Consider the following 19,147-nt stretch of genomic DNA (forward strand, 5'->3'; position numbering starts at 1 on the left):
TTTACTCAAGTATGACAATTTAGTACATTTAAAACCAGATACGTTTACATTTTTACTAAAGTAGTATTTTACCGAGTGACTTTCACCTTTACTTGAGTCATTTTCTATTAAAGTATCTTTATTTTTACTCAAGTATGACAATTAAGTACTTTTTCCACCACTGCTCTTCGTTACCCTTGTCCTGCTACGACCCTTTATTCTCCTCTTCCTACCATGAATTCTGTTCTGAGAAACATCCAATTGACAAAGACTGTCTTATGTCATGTGGATTGAAACACCTGCATGCCTTCATACCAGTTGTCATTCATGATCATTGCATTTACACCAATGCCATTACCAGTATGCTGGTGACACAAAGGCTGATTGAATGGGCTTTGCCATTGAAAAGAGCAATACATCACAGAGTAGAGTACATATAGGGCTGTTCACGTTGGGCTTTGAGTGGCTAAATAAAGGGAACTGCACGTTGTAATCTTGTGTCAACAGTCCTATCAGAATGACATGAAAATCATAGACTATGTAATTGGAAAATTTCTGGTCTTGGCAAGTCACAGTTCCTCTATGCAAACAGAGAATGATTATGTGTGGAATAAAAATTAGTAATCATTTCACACATGTAATTACAAGGCAAGTTTAAATGTCACACATGTAACACAAGGCAGTAAACTTTCAGTCTTATATTTAAAAAAAAAAAAGTCATACATTCCCTAGCTCTATCTGTTTGTGTGCATGTGTGTGTGTTTTGGCTACGTGAATGCATGTGTCTGCGGGCGTGTGTGTGTGTGTCGAGGTGAATGGAGTAGATCTGAACGGGAGCACTCAGGAAAAGGTGGTCGCTCTACTCAGGGCCACACCCATGGAAGCAACAGTCAGTCTGCTAGTCCTACGCCAAGAGAACTCCCATCTACCCAGAGAGGTGGTAAGTAACCATGCCAATCAAATGTATATCAGATTTACTCACATCACCGTTCACTTGTCCACACCATTGCTAACCATAACTTAAGTTTCACATCCTAGCCCTGATACGGCAGTAGCCCATAGTGTTGTAAATGAGAACTTGTTCTCAACTGGCGTACCTGGTTAAATAAAAGTAAAATAAATAATGAAGGCTTCAGCCATATTAAGGCTACCCCCCCCCCCCCATGTTACTTCCTTGTCTGTCACCTTCTGTCTTGCACATCAACATCAGGGCCACAGGGATCCACATAGACTAAAACTGGTTGAATCAACGTTGTGTCCATGTCATTTCAACAACAACAAAAATCTATGTGATGATGTTGAATCAACGTGGAAAACAAATCAAATGTTATTTGTCATATGGACATGTTTAGCAGATGCTATTGCGGGTTTGATTTGATGATTTTTCAAAAAGGCATCAACGTAAGGGAACGTATTATCTTTTTCAGCCAACATTTAAACTCAGTCCAATCACAAGGTGAAACGTTTTGTTGAATTCACGTTAGTTGACAACTTCACCAAATTGAAATCGAAACTCGACTTTGAACTCAGATCTGTCCAGTGGGTAGTTTGTCCACTTTAATGAGTACCCAGACTTATTCCCAATCCAACACACAGCTCAAACACTTCCCTCAGTCCCAGTTTGCAGGCCCCCTTTGTTTGATAAATGGATGATCTGAGGGAAGGCTTTATGGCAGATCCCACTTGTTAATACAATCTGCAGGGCAGTGTCATTCTATCTGTATAGGGAACCTCTCTGTGTGTATCTGTCTGGCTGGTGTTTTGTCAGTGAACACAGTATTATCCTCCTCCCTCCCCTGTCTGTCCCCTTACCCTGGAGCCATTATAGAGCCCTGTCCCCTTAGGATCAGTAGTAGATATGGAATGCGTCCCAAATGGCAACATATTCCCTACATAGTGCACTTCTTTTAACCAGCACCCTATGGACCCTTGTCAAAAGTAGTGTAGAGAATAGGGTGCTATTTGGGACTATCATGGACTGGCCTGGTCCTTCCTCCAAATCACATTAACACAGACCTTCTCCTGGGGTTGGTTCATCTGCCACACTCCTATCTGTACACATAATCTAACAGAGACCAGCTCTCTCTCTCTCTCACACACACACACACACACACACACACACACACACACACACACACACACACACACACACACACACACACACACACACACACACACACACACACACACACACACACACACACACACACACACACACACACACACACACACACACACTTTGTGAGTAGTTCTGGGGTGACTTTCCCTGTCTAGTAACAGATGGTAAAGATAGTGTCCTACCCTGCTCCACCCTGCAGCAGTCAGCAGGTATGACAGTCTACCTATCATTTGCGTGGCCAGGCAAACAACTTTACCCTATAGCACTCAACCTGTCTCTGCCTTAACCCTAACTCTGTCATTTGGTAATAGGACGGCAGTGCTTAGCTTTTACCCTAACTAGGTTAAAGCGTACAGGACACTTTTGCTATAACCATATATGACACTCAGTCTGCCTCTGAGTTAACCCTATCTCTACCTTATGGCACACCATGGCATCCTTACACCCGGATGGACTTCTCCTGTTTACACTAGAATCATAAATGGTCAGTCAAATGAATACTGGCATGGGTTAAGCATTCTTCCTTTGAAACCAATAACAAAAACGAAACAACAAAACAGTAATAGATGTTTCCATTACTTGTGTATTTTTTCTGTATTTTATATACCTAAGGGAACTTGTGCTGCCATCCTGTTAGAAAGTAACAGATTATTTTATTACAATGGTTAAAATGGATTTTCATTGTGTTCCATGGTGTTATTTGCCCCCTAGTGGAGCTTTCTGGTACTTAGACTGTACGCAAACAGGAAGTAGAGAATTCGTTCTGCACGCATAGAAGCAGCTAAAAACAACGCTACGGTGCAGGTCTTTCAGTGTAGTTTTTTCTTGTCAGCTTCAGCCTTGGAAAATATTTGTTTGTAAGTTCGATTCAAGCATTTAGCTAATGATGATAATTTTGTTATTGATAGAGTTGCTTACATATCAATGTTGGTTGGTTGCGTTTACTCACACAAATTGCAATGCCTTTCATGTATGCCGTTAGCTGTATTACTTTGCTCGTGCGTCATGCAAACGAATTGTAAAATATACAATACTGTAGTTTTGTTACTGTTTCTAGTGTCATATGCTTTGTTATTCTACATAGATGGTTGTACATTATTAGAGTAATGAAAGGAGTTAGTCAATTACCATATGAGTAACAATTAGCTATATGGTTTGGCATCATGTCAGATGCATGGTACCTTAGCACGTGCTTTGTATTCATGCAACTTCAAATGTATAATGTACAGCTACAGTATGTCGGTGTGAATTGAATACTAAAGTATATTCTTTTCTGTATTTTGCAGTTTTACAACATAAATGTTTACAATATATTCATTCAAGAAAAGTCACGCCTTGGGAGTTTTATTGAAGACTTAGTTGTTAGCTATCTGTCTAGTTTTGCATGGGAACGCAACTCAAGGGCAGAATATAACTAATGTACTGATTCAATGTTAACAACGTCTTAGACAATAGAAGATCAATACAAAAAGTATACAAGCATAATACTTTACCACCTCTGGATCAGCTCCCCTTTCAGCAGTAGAGTGAGGATGGTTACTTTGTCTTCTCAACTGTGACTTAATAAAAAAAACTCCTATCTTATGCTGCATTTAGACAAATCAAATGTTATTTGTCACATGCGCCAAATACAACAGTTGTAGACCTTACAGTGAAACGCTTACTTACCAGACCTTAACCAACAATGCAGCTTTAAGAAAAATAAGTGTTAACCTTTCATTGCTACCCATCCCGGATCCGGGAGCATCCTCATCAAAAAAGCTGACTAGCATAGCCTAGCCTAACGCGACAGGGATATAATATAATTTTCATGAAATCACAAGTCTAATACAGCAAATGAAAGATAAACATCTTGTGAATCCAGCCATCATTTCCGATTTTTAAAATGTTTTACAGCGAAAACACAATATAGCATGATATTAGCTTACCACAATAGCCAAACACACAACCACATTCATTCACCGCATAGATAGCATTCGCAAAAACCAGCAAAAGATATAAAATTCATCACTAACCTTGACCAACTTCATCAGATGACAGTCTTATAACATCATGTTACACAATACATATATGTTTTGTTCGAAAATGTGCATGTTTAGAGGTACAAATCGTGGTTTTACATTGTGAATACGTAGCCAAAATGCACAAAATTCTCCGGAATTAGTTTGGACAGTCACCTAATCTAATCAAAGAACTCATCAAACTTTACTAAAACATACATGTTGGACAGCAAATGAAAGATACACTATTTCTTAATGCAATCGCCGTGTTAGATTTAAAAAAATAACTTTACCATAACAAACAGCTTATGTTATAGCGAGACAGCGCCCGCAAAAAGGAAGGAAAATAGGACTAAACATTTTCCACAGAAATACGAAATAACATCATAAATGGTTCTTACTTTTGCTGAGCTTCCATCAGAATCTTGTACAAGGAGTCCTTTGTCCAGAATAAATCGTTGTTTGGTTTTAGAATGTCCTCTTCTCCTGTCGAATTAGCAACATTAGCTAGCCATGTGGCGCGAACATTCCCAAATTCTCCTGACGCAAAGAAAGGAAAATTCCAAAACTCGCAATAAACGTTGAATAAACTGATACAACTCGGTTGAAAAAAACTACTTTATGATGTTTTTATCACATCTATCAAATAAAATCAGACCCGGAGACATCCACCGTCTATACCAAACGCTTTTCAGAAACCAATGCTGATGTCCTTCCCGTGCCTAGGTAGAGAAAGGAAATTGTGGTCACGTCATTCCAAGAGCTCTTGTTCGACCTCAGATCAAGCTAGAGACCCCATTCCACCTTCCACTGCCTGTGGAAGGCGTATTCAGTGCATGCAAATCCATAGAAATTAGGCAATTGAATAGGCAGGCCCTGGAACAGAGCATCGTTTTCAGATTTTTCACTTCCTGTCTGGAAGTTTGCTGCCAAATGAGTTCTGTTTTACTCACAGATATAATTCCAACGGTTTTAGAAACTTGAGAGTGTTTTCTATCCAATAGTAATAATAATATGCATATTGTACGATCTAGAATAGAGTACGAGGCCGTTTAAATTGGGCACGATTTTTTCCAAAGTGGAAATAGCGCCCCCCTATTGACAAGAAGTTTAAGAAAGTATTTACTCAAATAAACTGAAGAAGAAAATAGAAAAATAACAACAATAAAATAACAGTAGCGAGGCTATATACAGGGGGTACCAGTACAGAGTCAATGTGCAGGTGCACAGGTTAGTCAAGGTAATTGAGGTAATATATGCATGTAGGTAGAGGTAAAGTGACTATGCATAGATAATAACAGAGAGTAACAGCAGGGTAAAAAAATGGGGGTGGGGGGATGCAAATATTCCTAGTAGCCATTTCATTAACTGTTCATGAGTCTTATGGCTTGGTTGTAGAATATTTTAAGAAGCATTTTGGACCTAGGCTTGGCGCTCCAGTACCGCTTGCCATGCGGTAGCACAGAGAACAGTCTATGGCTAGGATGGTTGGAGTCTTTGGAAATTTTTCGGGCCTTCCCCTGACACCGCCTGGTATAGAGGTCCTGGATGGCAGGAAGCTTGGCCCCAGTGATGTGCTGGATCGTACGCACTAACCTCTGTAGTGCCTTGCAGTCGGAGGCCGAGCAGTTACCATAACAGGCGGTGATGCAACCAGTCAGGATGCTGTTGATGGTGCAGCTGTAGAACTTTTTAAGGATCTGAGGACCCATGCCAAATCTTTTCAGTCCCCAGAGGGGGAATAGGTGTTGTTGTGCCCTCTTCATGACTGTCTTGGTGTCTTTGAACCATGATAGTTTGTTGGTGATGTGGACATCAAGGAACTTGAAGCTCTCAACCTGCTCCACTACAGCCCTGTCGATTGAGAATGGGGGCATGCTCGGCCCTCCTTTTCCTGTAGTTCACAATCATCTCCTTTGTCTTGATCACGTTGAGGGAGAGGTTGTTATCCTGGCACTACACTGCCAGGTCTCTGATTTCCTCCCTATAGGCTGTGTCATTGTTGTCGGTGATCAGGCCTACCACTCTTGTGTTGTCAGCAATCGTAATGATGGTGTTGGAGTCGTGCTTGGCCATGCAGTCATGGGTGAACACAGGAGGGGACTGAGCACGCACCCCTGAGAGGCCCCCGTGTCGAGGATCAGCGTGGCAGATGTTTTGTTACCTACCCTTACCACCTGGGGGTGGCCCGTCAGGAAGTCCAGGATCCAGTGGCAGAGTGAAGTGTTTAGACCCAGGCTCCTTAGCTTACTGACGAGCTTAGCTTTGAGGGCACTATGGTGTTGAACCCTGAGCTGTACTCAATGAATAGCATTCTCACGTAGGTGTTCCTTTTGTCCAGGTGGGAAAATGGCAGTGTGGCGTGCAATAGAGATTGCATCATCTGTTGGGGTGGTATGCAAATTGGAGTGGGTCTAGGGTTTCTTGGGTTAATGGTGTTGGTGTGATCCAAAGCACTTCATGGCATGCTACGGGTTGGTAGTTATTTAGGCAGGTTATCTTGCTGTTCTTGGGCACAGGGACTATGGTTGTCTGCTAGAAACATGGTGGTATTACAGACTCGGTCAAGGACAGGTTGAAAATGTCAGTGAAGACACTTGCCAGTTGGTCAGCGCATGCTCGGAGTACACGTTCTGATAATACGTCTGGCCCTGCGGCCTTGTGAATGTTGACCTGTTTAAATGTCTTACTCACATTGGGTATGGAAAGTGTGATCACTCAGTCGTCCGGAACAGCTAATGTTTTTATGCAGGCATTAGTGTTGCTTTTCTCGAAGCGAGTATAGAAGTAATTTGGTAGGCTCGTGTCACTGGGCAGCTCGCGGTTGTGCTTCCCTTTGTAGTCCGTAATAGTTTGCAAGCCCTGCCACATCCGACGAGCGTCGGGGCCGGTGTAGTACAATTCAAACTTAGTCCTGTATTGAAGCTTTGCCTGTTTGATGGTTCGTCAGAGGGCATAGCCGGATTTCTTATGAGTTTCTGGGTTAGAGTCCCGCTCCTTGAAAGTGGCAGCTCTACCCTTTAGCTCAGTGCAGATGTTGCCTGTAATCCATGGCTTCTGGTTGTGGTATGTACGTACGGTCACTGTGGGGACAACGTCATCGATGCACTTATTGATGAAGCCAGTGACTGATGTGGTGTATTCCTCAATGCCATTGGAAGAATCCCGGAAGATATTCCAGTCTGTGCTAGCAAAACAGTCTTGTAGCTTAGCATCTGCGTCATCTGACCACTTCCGTATTGAGCGAGTCACCGGTACTTCCTGCTTTAGTTTTTGCTTGTAAGCAGGAATCGGGAGGATAGAGTTATGGTCAAATTTGTCAAATGGAGGGCTTTGTATTTATCTCTGTCTGTGGAGTAAAGGTGGTCTAGAGTTTATTTATTCCTCTGTTGCACAAGTAACATGCTGGTAGAAATTTGGTAAAACGGATTTAAGTTTCCCTGCATTAAATTCCCCGGCCACTAGGATGACATGGATAACATACCTCTGAATGAGCATTTTCTTTTTTGCTTATGGCCTTATATAGCTCGTTGAGTGCGGTCTTAGTGCCAGCATCGGTTTGTGGTGGTAAATAGACAGCTACGAAAAATATAGAAAAACTATTTTGGCAAATAGCGTGGTCTCCAGCTTATCATGAGATACTCTTCCTCAGGCAAGCAATATTTGATTCCTTAATATCAGATTTCGTGCACCAGCTGTTATTTACAAATAGACACAGACTGCCACCCCTTGTCTTACCGGAGGTAGCTGTTCTATCTTGCCGATGCACCGAAAACCCAGCAAGCTGTATGTTATCCATGTCGTCTTTCATCCACGACTCGGTGAAACATAAGATATAAAAATTATTTATGTCCCGTTGGTAGGATAGTCTTGATCGGAGCTCATCCATTTTATTATCCAATGATTACACGTTGGCAAATAGGACTGATGGTAGAGGCGGATTACCCACTCGCCGTCAGATCCTTACAATGCACCCCGACCTACGTCCCCGATATCTCTGTCTTTTCTTCATGCACATGACAGGGATTTGGGCCTTGTCGGGTGTCTGAAGTAAATCCTTCATGTCCGACTCGTTAAAGAAAAAATATTTGTCCAGTATGAGGTGAGTAATCACTGTCCTGATATCTAGAAGCTCTTTTCGGTCATAAGAGACGGTGGCAGAACCATTATGTACAAAATAACGTGAAAAAACACACACAATAGCACAATTGGTTAGGAGCCCGTAAAACGTTAGCCATCTCCTCCAGCGCCATATCTCTCTGTGTGTGTGTGTGTGTGTGTGTGTGTGTGTGTGTGTGTGTGTGTGTGTGTGTGTGTGTGTGTGTGTGTGTGTGTGTGTGTGTGTGTGTGTGTGTGTGTGTGTGTGTGTGTGTGTGTGTGTGTGTGTGTGTGTGTGTGTGTGTGTGTGTGTGTGTGTGTGTGTGTGTGTGTGTGTGTGTGTGTGTGAGTGAGAGAGTGCCTGAATGCTAAGGAGAGTAATGAAGCATTAGTGCGCTAGCTAGCCCTCTCTCATCTACACACGCTTAGAACATTTATCAGGAGAGAGAGATAAAGCAAGATGGGAGAGAGAGAGAAAAAGAGAGGTGAGATGATTAGGATGGTGTCTCTATGGCTGCGCTCACAGGCAGTCCAATAGCAATTCTGATATTTTTTACACTTATTGGTCTTTTGACCAATCAGATGAGCTCTGAAAAAGATCTGATGTGAAAAGATCATACAAGTATGTTCATGAAATTCAGATTATGAGGGCAGGGCTCCAACACTGACAGTTATTGCAAATAAAGCATGGTGGAGAGAGGGACTGGTAATTGCGGACTGGTAATTGCCTCTGTCACGCCCTGACCGTAGAGAGCTTTTTATGTCTCTATTTTGGTTTGGTCAGGGTGTGATTTGGGTGGGCATTCTATGTTCCTTTTTCTATGACTTGTATTTCTTTGTGTTTGGCCGGGTGTGGTTCTCAATCAGAGGCAGCTGTCTATCGTTGTCTCTGATTGAGTACCATACTTAGGTAGCCTTTTTCCCACCTGTATTTGTGGGTAGTTGTCCATGTATAGTTGCCTGTGAGCACTACGTTGGCGTCACGTTTTCGTTTTGATGTTTATTGTTTTGTTGGCGACATCTTATAATAAAGAAGTATGTACGCCTACCACGCTGGACCATGGTCTACTGTTTCCACCTTAGATAATCGTGATAGCCTCACTGTTTCAAACACACACACACACACACACACACACACACGTGTTTAAGGTGTGTGCGTGTACGTGCCTGCCTATATGTACATTTCTGCACCTGTGTGTGTCACCATAAACGCATCATCCAGGCCCTTATCCACCACAGCGGAGCTTCAAATAATAGTGTGGGTGACGTGGTACATTACTGTAGATGTAACAGTATAACTTTAAACCGTCCCCTCGCCCCGACACGGGCGCGAACCAGGGACCTTCTGCACACATCAACGGTCGCCCACGAAGCATCGTTACCCATCACTCCACAAAGGCCGCGGCCCTTGCAGAGCAAGGGGAAACCCTACTTAAGTCTCAGAGCAAGTGACGTAACTGATTGAAATGCTAGTAGCGCGTACCCGCTAACTAGCTAGCCATTTCACATCCGTTACACTCACCCCCCTTTCAACCTCCTCCTTTTCCGCAGCAACCAGTGATCCGGGTCAACAGCATCAATGTAACTGTATAACTTTAAACCGTCCCCTCGCCCCGACACGGGCGCGAACCAGGGACCTTCTGCACACATCAACGGTCGCCCACGAAGCATCGTTACCCATCACTCCACAAAGGCCGCGGCCCTTGTAGAGCAAGGGGAAACCCTACTTAAGTCTCAGAGCAAGTGACGTAACTGATTGAAATGCTATTAGCGCGTACCCGTTAACTAGCTAGCCATTTCACATCCGTTACATAGACATGCTGCTGTCAGAGAAGGAGAGAGAGAGAGGACATTTCTCACGTTGACAGGATACATATAAATCAGCATGGAGAGCATCTTGTTTGTTTTGTTGACATTTGATTTGTGATGTTTAAAGTTTAATGCTACGATTCGCTTGGCCCTACCACCCCATACAGGAGGGCTGCTCCCACTCAGCCCAGTCCAAGCTCTTCTTTGTTCTTGCACCCCAATGGTGGAAGCTAGGAAAGCAGAGTTCCTGCCCATCTTCCGAAAGCACCTGAAACCTTACCTCTTCAAAGAGTATCTTAAATAATCCCCCTCCTCATCTTGAACCTCCGCGCCCCAACAAACAAAAACATTTCCTGAACCAACACTTGCACTTGACGCCCCTCCCCCCTTCTAGCTCTGTTAAATGACTCAAATGCTAAATGTAGAAATGTGATGTCAGTGGTGAAACCAGCACCACATCTCTTTTATTGGTATATTGTGAGAGGTGGTGTGTGTGTTTCATACAAATTCATTTACTGTGACTGGTGTTTGCTTAAAACGCAAATGTGAGGTTTCCAACAAAGTTTGTGTTCTCACAACGGATCAGAAAAGGTAAACGACAATAGTTCAGGGTTGAGTATTCCTTTGTCTTTGTTCATTTGATTACGTTTGCCTTTGCTGTCGTGCTCTCTCTTTCTCTTCTGTGTCTCAGGAGTAGCAGAATACATTTTCAAAGAGCAGAGAGTGGGTGAGAGAGAAACAGATGTGGCAGAACAGATGGACCGACTTATTGATAGGGCAGTCATTGCTAATTATTTATGGGCTGGGCTGTCACCCTTTTCCCAGTGCTGTCCAAACCAGAGGGGAGCAGAAAACCATTAGCTCTGACACCACAGCCCATCCCAGCCCAGATCCTCGCCCTTCCCTGAACAGAGAAGAAGAAGAATAGATGTCTATAATCTGAGGCTTGAACTGTAAAGATGTTGAATAAATAAGGGCTTTAGATCAATGGCTGCTATGCCAACTACCGAGTCCATGGTGGGTTTTATATTCCAGGAATTAGAGCTCAGGGAAGTGGATGAGTGGGGGTGAGGAAGTGTGAGGCGGAGCGAGGAGGGGTAAGCCAATAATTTGAGCTCCGGGGGGATTACCCCTGGTGGGGGATGTTAACATGCAGGCCCTCTCTGGCCCCAGAGGGCCTCATCAGTGGCCTGGCGGGGGAGGATGTGAGGAAAGACTCAGCTTGACTCTTCCTGAGTCATCCCCAGTGTTGGCTATGGCTGCAGGCTATGGCTGCATTTGAAATGGCACTCTATTCCCTGTACAGTACTTTTGACCAGGGCCCATAGGGCTCTGGCTAAAAGTAGTGCACTACATAGGGAATAGGGTGTCATTTGGGATGCAGCCCATGCTGACAACTCTGGTCCTCTGCACTGCGTAGGCTGGGAATTGGGAGTTTGGATACGCTAGTCTTTTCATGTCACGAATACCTCATGTTTTGCATTAAGTACTTATACTCCATGGCTCTGCAAAATGCATGTGTATATTTTTCAGTCCCTGTGTATTTTATTCCAGAAGGTATTGTAATGAAACAGCAGGGAGCAGGTCTCGAACTCTCGACCGTCTAGCCCGAGGTCCGGCGCGCTATCGACTGTGCTGCAAAAGAATGCTCGAATGGCAGAGTCGATTTCCGCACTTATAAACCCAGGGTCATTACAGTATTGTCATTGTGTTCCTACTAATAATGACAACTAATATGTTTTTATTGTCACGTACACTGAATAGGTGCAGTGAAATGTGTTGCTTTACAGGGTCAGCCAAAGTAGTACGACGCCACTGGAGAAAATTAGGGTTAAGTGCCTTGCTCAATGGCACGTCGACAGATTTTTCACCTTGTCGACTCAAGTATTCAAATCAGCAACCTTTCGGTTACTGGCCCAACACTCTAACTGCTAGGATGAGGTGAAGAAAGTACCATAGACAAGGACAGTAGTGAGTCCTGTATTGAGTGAGACAAAGAGGTTAAAAACATGGAGATGTGGAGGGAGAGAGATATTGAGAGAGGCAGAGGTGATGTAGAGAGAGAGAGAGAGAGAGAGAGAGAGAGAGAGAGAGAGAGAGAGAGAGAGAGAGAGAGAGAGAGAGAGAGAGAGAGAGAGAGAGAGAGAGAGAGAGAGAGAGAGAGAGAGAGAGAGAGAGAGAGAGAGAGAGAGAGAGAGAGAGAGAGAGAGAGAGAGAGAGAGAGAGAGAGAGAGAAATGTGAGAGAGAGAGAGAGAGAGAAATGTGAGAGTATGAGTGCAACAATAGGCCAGTGCACAATGAAAGAAGAATCTCCAAAAGGCCTGCATTGAAAAAAATAAAATAAAAATGTATTTTATTTCTTGATTATTATATATATATATTTTTTTACATTTAACCTTTATTTAACTAGAAATCGCATTGGAAATAACAACAGGGGAATCATAGGAGACCCAACCTGTACTTAATGAAACCTTACCTCTGCATTGCTACGATGCTACTCCAGTCAGTGGTCCAAGTCAACACACACCTAGTCCTCAGTTCCCCCTTCTACCTCTCTGAATAATTCATTTCTGCAGATGCAATTACCCACTATGCTAAGACCAGGAACGGCAGGAGCCGCATCACACGGTCGTGTGAGAACATTAAAACAGCACATCCCACAAACACAATTCTGACATGCAAACACAGAGGCCAACCACAGTCCCTGCTGCCCCACCGCCACAGCACCAACACGCCATTGGCTGGTTTATTTATTGTCTCGTTTATCTACCCAGCGTGCACCGCTGCAGTGTGTGCTTATAGCTGAGAGCGACATGTCGGCACCCCGACGCTGCGAGCCAAGATTGCATTTCACCTTCCTCTCCTGTGATAAATAAGTCAATGTCACGCCTCAATAGCCACGGTGGCTGGTCACACCACAGAGAAATTAGTTACGTTAGTACCTAGTGCATACCAGGGCCCGGTTGCATAAAACATCTTAAGTCACATTTCCCCTTATTTTTTCCCTTAAAGTTTCCTTAACGTTAAGACAGTTTCACAAAACATTTTAATCAGAATTTCCCCCTTAAATGCATTGAAAAACTCAACTGTGCCCATGAGGTCCCTTAAGTGCTTCATTCAGAAAGGATATCAATGTAGGATAAAGAGCATTTCTGGAGGTGAATGTTTCTTTCCTCTGCCCTGGTTGCGAAAGGATAACATCAACCAGCTAGCTAGGTGTATAGCTGGCTAGCTACTTAGCTAAACAATGGCAGGTGCAAGATCCAAGGCTACAAAGCTTGCTGATTAGCTAACTAACGTAAACTCACCCCATTCCGTAACAAATGCGCATAACCGCGACATTCAAACGAGGCTACAAAGAAAACTAATGGGACTGTAGCGACTGTGTTGACTTCAAAATCGGGGGTGTGAACTAGGTTTCTATTCAAGCGTTGATCAACATGGTAATGGCTTTATAGTATTGGAGAAAAGTTGAAAAAACTGACCCTCCGTTACATCTTGACGTGTCATGTCGTAACGTACAGCACGCATAAAGCAACTATTTCTGTCTTACAATCTCTCTCCACCAGGTGTAGCACTTCTTTCATCGTTTAAAAACAAGAAATGGACAGTGACGGGGGTAAGGGGGGGATACCTAGTCATTTTTTTCGTCATCATTGCATGCGATCATCATTCTCAAAGCCTCATTACTTCTAAGATCACTTTAGCACCGCCCTAAAAACCCGATTCAAATTCGACACAAACCTTCAAGTAGGTATGTAATGACACATTATATAAACTCTTCATAGTGTTTTATATACATTTTAGAGGCGATAAGGTGATAAGTTGGACAGATCGAGTGAAAAAAGCAATTTTCCCAAACGACATCTGTCCTTCTCACTATCTATCAGGCATTATTTTCACTTCCCCACCCGCCATTTTTAAAAAGACCCGACGGGGCTTATTGCCTGCTTGAATTATGCAGAAACGGGCAGTGTTTAGGTAATGTAATTGATTTTGTTGGAAAGGGGAGAAGTTGTGCTTTACAATGGTATTGACATTACAGTTGATCTGGAAGTATTACGTTTTTGGGGCGCTAAAATAAGGGCAATTGTACGGACCAAGGCGATGTACGAGTTTACGTCAGTTTACGTTACCTACTCGGTAAGTTAGCTTGAAGTGCTAGAAATTAATAAAAGTTGAGAAAAAAGTAACTAAACAAAACATGTTTTGTTATCTTTTGGAATCAATTTGTTTCTCCTTTATTGAAAGTAGAAGTTCTATTTTGCGATCTCCCAAAATAAATTGTGAGGAGACATTCAGTCAGTGAATCAGGTTGTCTCCATGGTAACCAGAGACTCTTTTTGCCAGTATGCCCTTACCTAAGGAAAACGTTTGAAGGGCTCTATGCAACGCCCTTAAATAATTCCCTTTGGTAAGGGGAAATTATCCTCAAGGTAAATCCTTAACTGACCCCATGCCTTAATAAACAGAAAGAGGCAACCCAAGTCCCAATTTATTCACCTGTTGAGTTGGTTTAAGTTTAAAACTGCAGTCTGGTGGGTTTACTGTTAGAGCTGCAAAGTGGTTGACCAATTTGTTGTCATGAGTAAAGCTGTGTTTGTGTGTGTTTGTTTGTGTGTGGCTCAATTACAGTCATGTTCTCTTACAGCCGCATCATAAACCATGTTTCATATTCATATCATGAACATAACACACAGCCCACTGACTCTAAGTGCATGCTTGTACCGTCAGTCCCTATATAGAGCTATATAGGGTCTGTCCACAATTCAACCCAATTCCCTATATTGTGCACTACTTTTTACCAGAGCCCATCAAAAGTAGTGCACTAAATAGAGAATTTGGTGCCATTTTAGATACACAGAGAGTGTGATATGAAGAACAAATGAGTGTTAAAGGAACATAATGAATACAGTGGGGAGAACAAGTATTTGATACACTGACAATTTTGCAGGTTTTCCTACTTACAAAGCATGTAGAGGTCTGTAATTTTTATCATAGGTACACTTCAACTGTGAGAGACGGAATCTAAAACAAAAATCCAGAAAATCACATTGTATGATTTTTAAGTAATTAATTTGCATTTTATTGCATGACATAAGTATTTGATACATCAGAAAAGCAGAACTGAATATTTGGTACAGAAACCTTAGTTTGCAATTACAGAGATCATACGTTTCCTGTAGTTCTTGACCAGGTTTGCACACACTGCAGCAGGGATTTTGGCCCACTCCTCCATACAGACCTTCTCCAGATCCTTCAGGTTTCGGGGCTGTCGCTGGGCAATACGGACTTTCGGCTCCCTCCAAAGATTTTCTATTGGGTTCAGGTCTGGAGACTGGCTAGGCCACTCCAGCCACGACCCATCTTCAATGCTCTTACTGAGGGAAGGAGGTTGTTGGTCAAGATCTCGCGATACATGGCCCCATCCATCCTCCCCTCAATACGGTGCAGTCGTCCTGTCCCCTTTGCAGAAAAGCATCCCCAAAGAATGATGTTTCCACCTCCATGCTTCACGGTTGGGATGGTGTTCTTGGGGTTGTACTCATCCTTCTATTCCTCCAAACACGGCGAGTGGAGTTTAGAGCAAAAAGCTCTATTTTTGTCTCATCAGACCACATGACCTTCTCCCATTCCTCCTCTGGATCATCCAGATGGTCATTGGCAAACTTCAGACGGGCCTGGACATGCGCTGGCTTGAGCAGGGGGACCTTGCGTGCGCTGCAGGATTTTAATCCATGACGGCGTAGTGTGTTACTAATGGTTTTCTTTGAGACTGTGGTCCCAGCTCTCTTCAGGTCATTGACCAGGTCCTGCCGTGTAGTTCTGGGCTGATCCCTCACATTTCTCATGATCATTGATGCCCCACGAGGTGAGATCTTGCATGGAGCCCCAGACCGAGGGTGATTGACCGTCATCTTGAACTTCTTCCATTTTCTAATAATTGTGCCAACAGTTGTTGCCTTCTCACCAAGCTGCTTGGCTATTGTCCTGTAGCCCATCCCAGCCTTGTACAGGTCTACAATTTATCCCTGATGTCCTTACACAGCTCTCTGGTCTTGGCCATTGTGGAGAGGTTGGAGTCTGTTTGATTGAGTGTGTGTACAGGTGTCTTTTATACAGGTAACGAGTTCAAACAGGTGCAGTTAATACAGGTAATGAGGAGAGAACAGGAGGGCTTCTTAAAGAAAAACTAACAGGTCTGTGAGAGCCGGAATTCTTACTGGTTGGTAGGTGATCAAATACTTATGTCATGCAATAAAATGCAAATTAATTACTTAAAAATCATACAATGTGATTTTCTGGATTTTTGTTTTAGATTCCGTCTCTCACAGTTGAAGTGTACCTATGATAAAAATGACAGACCTCTACATGCTTTGTAAGTAGGAAAACCTGCAAAATCGGCAGTGTATCAAATACTTGTTCTCCCCACTGTATATGCTTCTCCATGGTGACTATTCTGTAGTTCTGGATCACATCAGTGTAATTAAGCAGTACATTAAAATCCGTCTTTATGATCATATCACAGTTGTCACTGATCCATTAGAAGCCGTATCTGCCAAGGATAAAGAATCTTTAATTGCACAATTAATTATAGTCCTGAATGATGTGACAGTGGGATTTCTGGTTTGCGCCCAGAGAGAGAGAGAGAAAGAGAGCCCCTATTACCCAAAGTACTGCCTACTGTTTACTGTAGTTCAGCTGGTCCAAATCAAAGTGGTCCCCACAATGTTTTCGACCACTAAACTCATATACCATTAAACTGTAATGGCTGCGATCAGAATCTCCCCATTTGAGAGGGTTCTGAACAAGGAAAATATCATTTTTATGTAAATCCCTTATATGCATATTGAAATTAAAGGCTGCTGGGTTGGTTCCCTGAAATGTCTTTGTAAGCCAAACAAGCATGCCATTGTTTTCCTTTCCCAAACCACGCCAGTGAACCTTTATAGCACATTCCAGATAAATGGGCCCAATTATCCTCAGCAGATGATATCTCTTGTATGAAGACAGCTTTTGTTGTGGTGCCAGTGATGTTTTGTGAGTGGAAAAAGAAAAATGTAAAATACTTATGTAGCTACAGTTCATTGATTTTGCTTTGTTGCCAGAAGAATCCCTTTACTAAGTAGATCCAAAGAGAAAAGTGATATGATACAAGATATGATACAACAGTTGATAAAACATAACAATAAATATATTTGTGCTTGTTTGTAAGTAGCTGTCTGTGGAACAGTATTGTTGTGTTGTGAATGGGCTCCTGTACAGTACTGTATATTGAGGCTTCTGCAGGTGCACCAATGTTCTGCCCCATCTGGGATCGGGGTAGGTGTGACTGGGTTCAGTCAGGAGTGTCATGTTGCATTGCTCTAAGAAGGCATGATTGGGTATCTGTCCGCTTGTCTGTCCCAATAGCAATTCCCCATGAGAGAATTGATGTCATAGCTAACAGGGCCCACTGATTGGCTGATTGAGGTAATTGGGAAAGGGAAAGGGGGATACCTAGTCAGTTGTACAACTAAATGCATTCAACTGAAATGTGTCTTCTGCATTTATCCCAACCCCTCTGAATCAGAGAGGTGCGGGGGGCTGCCCTACTCGACATCCACGTCTTCGGCGCCCGGGGAACAGTGCCTTGCTCACGGGCAGAACGACAGATTTTTACCTTGTCAGCTCGGGGTTTAGATCCAGCAACCTTTCGGTTACTGGCCCAACACTAGGCTACCTGCCATTCTCCTTTAATAGGGGGAGCTGTTAGCACTTTTTTTTTTGACATTGCCAAATTAAACTGCCTAGTACTCAATTCTTGCTCGTACAATATGCATATTATTGTTATTATTGGATAGAAAACACTCTCTAGTTTCTATAACCGTTGGAATTATGTCTCTGAGTGGAACAGAACTCATTCTACAGAACTTTTCCTGACAGGGAGTGAGATTTCAGAAATCTTGGCCTCTGGTCCCAGGTCAGTTTTAATGTCCCTGTGAATGCTATGAGGATACAAACACTGCCTACGCCTTCCTCTAGATGTCAGTAAGTGGTGACAATTTCAATGGAGTCGATTGCGCAATCAGGGCCTGTATAAAACACCAAAGACCGGAAGGAGCTTTCTTTCGGTCCCTGCGCTCGACGCACAATGGACGTCGGACTGGCCTCTTTCCAAGCCTTGGTTTAGCCAGTAATATATCGCCGGTCATGTTTTTACCCGTTATAGGTGTTAAAAACATCATAAGGTAGTTAATTTAAACCGTTTTATAGCAATTTATATCCGTTTAGTGCGATTTTGAGGCATTTATTTGTGACGTCCTTCCATGAGCTGGGCACTTTTCCTGTACATACCGAACGTTAGTGGCCATTTCGACGGGACAAGAGGACATCTTTCGACCAAAAGACGATTAGACCGGAGAAAGGATACATTGCCCAAGATTCTGATGGAAGAACAGCTCATAGTAAGAACTATTTATGATGATAAATCGCTGTTCTGTTGAAAAATGTTAAACGCATATATCGCCATTTTGTTTTGTGTAGCTTCGCTTTGGCGGACCCGGTATTGCACAGTAAGGATAATTTTAGAAATGTAATTCAGCGATTGCATTAAGAACTAATTTGTCTTTCGATTCCTGTCAACCCTGTATTTTTTAGTCAAGTTTATGATTAGTTATCGATTAGACTAGATCACTCTCAAAGATGGCGCCCGACATTTTCAGGCCAGTTTTGCTACTATTCTCATTGTATAACCACGTTTTTTTGTGGCTAAATATGCACATTTTCGAACAAACTCTATATGTATGTTGTAATATGATGTTACAGGAGTGTCATCGGAAGAATTCTGAGAAGGTTAGTGAAAAAATTAATATATTTTGGTGATGATAACGTTATCGCTCCCGTTGCCTTGAATTCATGCTGGGGTAACGTTTGCACATGTGGTATGCTAATATAACGATTTATTGTGTTTTCGCTGTAAAACGCTTAGAAAATCTGAAATATTGTCTGAATTCACAAGATCTGTGTCTTTCCATTGCTATGCTTTGTCTATTTTTATGAAATGGTTTATGATGAGTAAATTGGTAATACACATTGCTCTCTGTAGTAATTCTAGTCGCTTTGGGGAGATTTGTGATGGTGGCTGCAATGGCAAACTAT

General features: G+C 42.8%; 1 long non-coding RNA gene across 1 annotated transcript in view; it reads left to right on the top strand.

The window, feature by feature from the left end:
- The first annotated feature begins 793 nt into the window (after positions 1 to 793).
- The window catches only part of LOC139532078 (uncharacterized), a 47,107-nt gene continuing 28,753 nt past the window's right edge, over positions 794 to 19,147 (top strand). The window contains exon 1 of the long non-coding RNA XR_011666491.1: positions 794 to 919. This is a non-coding gene — a long non-coding RNA (uncharacterized lncRNA). The remainder of the gene's footprint in view (positions 920 to 19,147) is intronic.

Source organism: Salvelinus alpinus, chromosome 10, assembly GCF_045679555.1.
Source record: "Salvelinus alpinus chromosome 10, SLU_Salpinus.1, whole genome shotgun sequence".
Classification (NCBI taxonomy): Eukaryota; Metazoa; Chordata; class Actinopteri; order Salmoniformes; family Salmonidae; genus Salvelinus; species Salvelinus alpinus.